Source organism: Bos grunniens, chromosome 12 (assembly GCF_055505025.1).
Source record: "Bos grunniens cultivar Pamir isolate PY7600 chromosome 12, Bosgru_T2T1.0, whole genome shotgun sequence".
In the NCBI taxonomy this organism is placed as follows: domain Eukaryota; kingdom Metazoa; phylum Chordata; class Mammalia; order Artiodactyla; family Bovidae; genus Bos; species Bos grunniens.
This window is the reverse complement of record NC_141176.1, coordinates 22,270,543-22,278,011: the sequence shown is the minus strand read 5'-3', so window position 1 is coordinate 22,278,011 and position 7,469 is coordinate 22,270,543.

Here is a 7,469-nt window from a genome sequence, read left to right as displayed (position 1 = left end):
TGTCTACCCATCCACTCATTCAGGTACAAGAACCAAAAAGAAGGATGTTCATTTTCTCTTCAATGAGCTTTTTCCACTTTTTTTTTCCTTTATGCCTATTTGATTCTTTGAGATAAACACAAAGTGAACAGAAATCTAGAAAGAGAGAGAAAAAGAAGTCCATGCTGGAAGCAAAAGATAGAGTCTTTTTCTATTTCATTGGCTGGCAGCAAAGCCTGAAACTCCATCACTACGTTGCCTGGCAACCTAGGAAATATTGTTCTGATTAAACAAAAACTATCTGGAGTAAATTCACAATAAAACGGCTGAAAAGCATTATATTATTCTGCATTCCACCATTAAGACATTTGTAGCAGACACCTTGGGATGGTTCACTCCCGAGAAAACAAGAACAAATATACTGACATCAGCAAGAAGTCAGGAAATGCACTGAACTGAGGTCAGAAGTCCTGGGCAAGGCTTATAACCAATGGGGGACTTGGTTGTTTTTCTTTTTTTTTTTTTTCTCATGTGCCTTAAAAACAAGTGGAATTAATGAACTGTGACAGTTCGTGATTCAAAAGGAACAGTAAAAATGGAGAGCATAGTACCTGTCAGTTTTTGGAATGATAGCATTTACTCTGCCTGTGTTGGTCAAGAACGAGGATACGTGCCTCAAGGGTGAAAGTCATCATTTCAACCTTAAGTGACACCCACAGTGGGGAATGGTTGGTTTCCAATAGGCTATTGATGCTCTGTTATTACAAGAAACTCTCTTAATTTAGAAAAGCGGACACTCGGCATTATGAAAACTGCTCATCTCATTAAGACAAAAATACCTCCTAGAAATTTCTTCAAGACTATTCTAATGAGTAATCCCAGTGACAAGGAGCTCTGGTGAATTTAAAGCAACTTGTTTATGGAAATCACGAATGAATAGATCATAAAGTTCTCCAGAGATGCTGCAGTAGAAAATTTAAAACTCCAGCAACCACGCTTTGAAGAGTACTGTGTTTCAGTTAAGCAGCAGACCCTGGGGACTTCCTTGGTGGTCCGGTGGCTAAGACCCTACTGGATCGAAGCAGGGGGCCGGGGTTCGATGCCTGGTCAGGTAACTAGATCCCACATGCTGCAACTAAGAGCTCCCATGCTGCAATAATAGATTCTGAATCGCATTCCACAACAAAGATCGAAGATCCCACATGCCACAGCTAAGACCCAGCGCAGACAAATAAATAACTAAACAAAATTAAAAATAAAAAAAGCAGGCTCTGGTTTTAAATCTTAACTCTACCACTTGTACTGGTTGAGCTGTTTTTTCAACTCTCTGCCTCTCAGTTTACCCATCCATAAGTGGGTGTAAAAGAAATACACACCCCTTTTATGGTTATTGTAGAAATAAAATGAGTTAGTAATATGTTTAGAATAGTGGCTGACACATAGTTAGCTGCTGCTGTTATTTCTGGCATGAGCCAATGATTGTTCCTAGCAGTGCTGGAGTCGGATGAACATGGATTTCAAGCCCAGCACCACTGGTTCTTAGCAAGAGCCCTTCGGGCAAGCTTCTTAACCTCTCTAAGCCTTGGTTTCTTTGTGTGTAAAAGGAGAATAATCATAAAGTACTTCCTGGAGGTCTTGTGAAAATTAAATGAGATCATGCTTGTGACAGGCCCAGTACAATGTAGCTACTGTGAATTATTACTGTCCAGGATTCATCAAGAAATTTCTCTGCAATTTCTTTAACTTCTCATCAGTGCTTTTTGCATGTCGTAAGAACTAACAATGTATGCCAAGACATTTCAATGAGGAAAGAATAGTCTTTCAACAAATGATGCCGCAACAACTGGGTATTCATATGCAAAAATAAATGAGGTTGTACCCCTTCCTCACATCGTAAATAGGAATTAACTCAAAACAGACCAAAGACCAAAAGAGAAGAGTTAGGGACTTCCCTTGAGGGCCAGTGGTTAAGATTCCACACTCCTGAGACAGGGGGCGCAGGTTTGATCCCTGGTCTGGGAACTAAGATCCCGAGCACTGCACATCACAGCCAAAAAATAAATAAAACAAAAATAGAAGAGTTAAGCTATTAAACTCTTAGAAAAACCACAAGCATAAATCTTTGTGGACTTGGATGAGGCAATGGTTTCTTAGCACCAAAAGCGGAAGCAACAAATAACAATCTTAAAATGGACGAATCAGACATCATGAAAATCAACAACTTTGGCACTTGAACTGACACCACCAAGAAGGTGAAAAAACAATCCACAAAATAGAAGAAAATAATTGTTAATTCTATATCTAATCAGAAGCTTGTATCCAGAATACACAAAGAACTTTTATAATTCGATAATAGAAAGATAAATAACCCAAGTAATACATGAGCAAAAGGTCTAAACAGACATTTCCCCAAAGAAGATGTACAAATAAATGGTCAGAGAGCACATGAATGATTCTCAAAATCACATCAGGGAAATGCAAATCAAAACCACAGTGAGATATCATTTTACACCAAGTAGGATGAATACAATAAAAAAGGAAGACATAGCAAGCGTTGGTAAGGATGTAGAGAAATTGAAACACTGCTAGTGGGGATGTACAATGCTGCAGCCACTTTGGAAAACAGCCTGACAGTCCTTCCAAGTGTTAACATACAATCCAGCAATTCTACTCTTAGTTATACACCCAACAGATTAAAAATATATCCACACTAAAATGTGTACACTAACACATAAAGCAGCATTATTTGTAATAGTCAAAAAATGGAACAGGGAGCTCAAACCCGGTGTTCTGTGACAACCTAGAGGGGTGGGATGGGGTGGGCGGTGGGAGGGCGGTTCAAAAGGGAGGGGACATACATACACATGGCTTCTTCATGTTGATGTATGGCAGAAACCGATTCAATATTGGAAAGCAATTATCCTCCAATTAAAAATAAATAAAATATATAATAATTTAAAAAGTGGAAATTAATGTCCGTCAACTGATGGACATTAGGAAATCAACTCTGAATACTCATTGGAAGGACTGAAGCTGAAGTTCCAATAGTTTAGCTACCTGATGCAAAGAGCTGTCTCATTGGAAAAGACCCTGCTGCTGCTGGGAAAGACTGAGCGCAGGAGGAGAAGAGGGTATCAGGGGATGAGATGGTTGGATAACATCACTTTTGGATTCCAGAGGTGGGAGAGAATACATTTCTGTTGTTTTAATTCACCGACATTGTGTAGGTACTTAGTTCCAGCAGCCAGGAAAACGACGTGAAAGGATGGATCAGGCACCACTGAACCCACAGGAGAAAGATATTGGGAGACAATTCTCCATACCTCAGGAGAGATGTACTCCACCTGTTCTACCCGTCCCAACCACGGGACTCGGCAGGTGAGAGGGAGAAGCAAGACTAGACTTGGGTGAACTTTCCATCGTCACCACTGGCATCTTGGAAAACTGTGGGCATGGATGATTGCCCACCTCTTTTTGTGCTGGGTTGTTCAGCTGCCTCCTCGGTGGGCAGAGACCAAAGTCAGGATAAGGGTTATGACTCCGTGGACTAATGCCGTGGCTAGTAAACTCTTAGTGTCACCGATCCCTTGGAACACAGGGTATAATCTAGGGATCTTCTCCCAAGAAATACGTGCACATTTCCCCTCAAAGCTGCATAGAGTTTCAGAAATTTCACAGGTCCCCTGAAGCTTTGATTATCTAATTCATCTATAATGAGGGATATGGCTGAATTGAAATGTACATTGTACACTTCCCACAGTGGTGAGCAGCTTTGTTTCTGTATATGAGTACCCAGCACAGGCAGGAGGACACCAAGTCCTTGGCATCAGACAGATTTGGAGTCGAATCCCGGCACTCCCTTTCACTAATAAATTGATTTAAACTCTCTCAACATCCGTTGTCTTGTCTGAAAAAGGAGAAAGAGCAACACCTACCTCCCATGGCTATGTGAGAATAAAACAGAAGTTACTTACAGACTTCCAGTGGGTCCTGGCCGTCCCCTGAGTAGGGTTTTGCTCTCTTGTAATCATTCAAATGGCTGTTGTTGGGTGGCTGTCACCCGCAGTGGATTATAAGCTTCTGCAGAGTTTATTCACAACTGTATTCCCAGGGGCTCTATAATTGTTGAAAGAAAGTTTTGCTCAGCACAATGCCTGGGGCATGGCTTGATAAATGGTAGCTCTTATTAACACTTAGCTCATACTGATAAACAAAGGGACGCCTTGCTAGTCAGCTAAAGGTTATCTGCTGAGACCTTTGACCCCAGAAATGCACTGAGAAAATAAGTGGACTCCATAGAAAAGGAACAAGGCTTGTGTCCTGTGTTGCCATCTCTAACGGCGATGACTCAGAGTCTACCACCCTCACAGTTCACCAGGAGTCGAGCTTCTTTCCCCAGTTCTGGTCCACACAGCAGCCTTAAACCTCGGCCCTATCTGCGAGTCCAAATGAACAAGACACCACTGCCGAGTGGGAGGCTGTATCACCCAGGGTGGGAGGCCTAGCCCTTTCTCAGCTAGGTGTTACTTTTGATTTCCTTCAAGTATGATCAAGGTGGGTGAAGTTGGGGGCTGCTGGAGGCTGTAAGGTGTGGGCTGGCTGAGTCAGTGCCGGTCAAGTTTCCCTTGGGAAATTCCCAGGGGGAGGAGGTGGGGTACACGCTATTATCAGCTGGGAAATTAACCAGGCGTGACTTCCAGTTCAATGGGTGGATTATAACCTGGATCTAATGACTGGATAGAACGCTGGGGTGGAAGTGAAATCCATAGAATGAAGTCCTTCGCCTTGACCCACTCTGTCTGCCAATATTATTTCCCACCTCTCTAGCTCACAAGAAATGTCATTAGCATAAATAAAATGAAATGGTAAAGATATATTTTTAAAAACTGTAAAAGTACTTATGATGTAGACAAGTGAAATATAAGCGAATTGGGTGAATTTTCATGTTGTGTTACTTTTATAAGCAAAAAGACATTGTAAGAAAAATATTACTAAAGAATCTTTATGTATGGCATTATGAACATTATTATTATTATTAGCCTCCACTTTGCACCAAGGAACAGGTTCCCTTATTCTGGGGGATAGAGCTGAAGCCAAAGATTTAGGGTCCTTGGGTAATTTTTATTAGCCAATCCGAAGGAGCAAAAAAAAAAAAAACAATACAAGGGCAACCCAACAATTAAAAGATATCTTAGAGGGACTTCCCTGGTGGTCCAGAGGCTCAGAATCCATGTTCCCAACGCAGGGGGCCCAGGTTCGATACATGGTCGGGGGATAGATCCCACATGCTGCAACTAAGACCCAGCACAGCCAAGTAAATAAGCAAATAAGTATTTTTTTAAATGCCTTAGAGACATTTTAAGCTTCCTCTCAAATCTTCATGTTTTAAATTAACATGTATTTTAAACTCTTAACCCAAGTCCTAAAGAGTGATTGGTAAATAAACTTGCATTAAAGGATCACAGGTTAGAAGTTCAGGGTAATGAAGGGGGCCCAGGAAAAAAATCTCGAGATAAAGACTCTTTCCTCCCAAAGATAAATGTGCAGGGAAATCTTCTCCCACAACGTGGCGTTGGCTTTCTTGGTTGAGTGGCTTCTGTGACACAGATAAAGGACTGTTCCCCAGGATGGGAAGACGAACAAGCTTTTCATTAATAATGATTTTCTTTTTATCAGACATCAACTATGCACTAGATACTTCCTGTGCATTATTTCTAACCCTCAAAACATGCCTCAGGTTTTCATTTATTTCTTTATTTTCAAAAATTTCAGTTTCACATTTTTTTGAATTTTATTTATTTTTGGCTGCACTATATTTTATTTTAAATAGATTTTATTTATTTATTTATTTATTTATCTTCGTTGCTGCATGCGGGTTTCTCGCTGCACGGGCTTCTCCTGCTGGGGAGCGTGGGCTCCAGGGCTCTAAAGCCCAGGCTCTAGATGTGGCGCACAGGCTTAGTTGCTCCACAGCATGTGGGTTCCTAGTTCCTAGACTAGGGATCAAACCCACGTCGCTTGCACCGGCAGGCAGACTCTCCACCATTGGACTGATAAGGAAGTCCCAAGCCTTAGCTTTTAAATGAGTTTGAAAGGGTACAAAGGACATATGAGCTCAATATACCTATGTTTATTATACTTAGGAAAGATCATTACATTATGGGAGGTGGCCCAGGGTTTGAACCCAGGCCTGCCTGCTCAGTTGGCTCGTCCTTCCTTCAGCCACACTGAGGTCGTTCCCAGGGAAACCCACAGTGGGTGGCAATGCCCGCCTTGGAGGATGCGCATCACGAGATGGGGTCCAGTCGGCATTTTTGTGGTCTGGGCTATGCCTCCTCTCTAAACTAGGACACATACTGCCAGAAATCCGTTATTGAACCAGACAACCCCTGTCTCCAGTAAAATGAAAATTTAAAAACCAGACATGAAAAAAAATGTTTTAATGTTTTATTATGGAAAATTTCAAACACACACAAAAGTCAAGAAAGTGGTAAAAATTAATCCCCTGTACCACCAATGGGTTCCAACTACTACCAACATTTTACCATTCTTACTTCATCTATTCCTCTTATTTTCTGGGGTATTTTAAGACAATCATAGACCTCATATTATATTACCTGTAAATTTCAGTGTTGATCCTCATCCATGAAAATTATAATTCAACACGACAACAGATCCATTATCATTCCTAAGAAATAATTACTTAATATTCTTTCTTTCTTTTGGCCATGCTGTGCAGCACGTAGGATCTTAGTTCCCCAACCAGGGATCGAACCCACGCCCCCTGCAGCTCTTCCTTCATTCTATCCCAAACTGTTTGACCTGATGAAGGTCGAATATCTTACAAGTTCCCTCTTCTTACTTCCTCCTTCAAAAATCCTTCTCCCACTTTACAAAAGAAATATTTACCTCTTCCTCATCCCAGATCTTATAATGATGCCTTGTCCAATACCTCCAGGGGGCCAGGCGAAGTTTTATTTGGAATGTTGAGGTCTGAGAAAGTGTAAACACTAATAAGTAAATCAAATATCTTCTTGCAGTTCAACTCATTTTAATTCATTGCTTTTAACAAAATGAAAGAAGCTCCTGATAGACTTATTCACTATATTCATCTAAAAATAATTTTTGATGAAAGATCCCTAAGTGATTTGGGCATTTAATTCAGAAAGTATTCAGAGAATTGAGTGACATGCTCTAACAGAATCTTTCCACTCCTATCTACTTATGTATGCAGACAAGATTTCTTAGCACTTACATCTATAAAAATAAAAAATAGTCACAGAATTGATATTGAATGTTACATCATTCAAACAGTGTCATATTCAGCCAAGGATATTTGAATTCATGTTATAGTCTTCATAACTACTAATGATAAAATTTAGAAGTTTAGTTTAAAATGGTGAGAATCAACACCTAATGACCCCATAGACATTAAAAGAAATAGAGGACTATTATACAAAATTCTATGGCCACAAGTTTGATAACTTAAA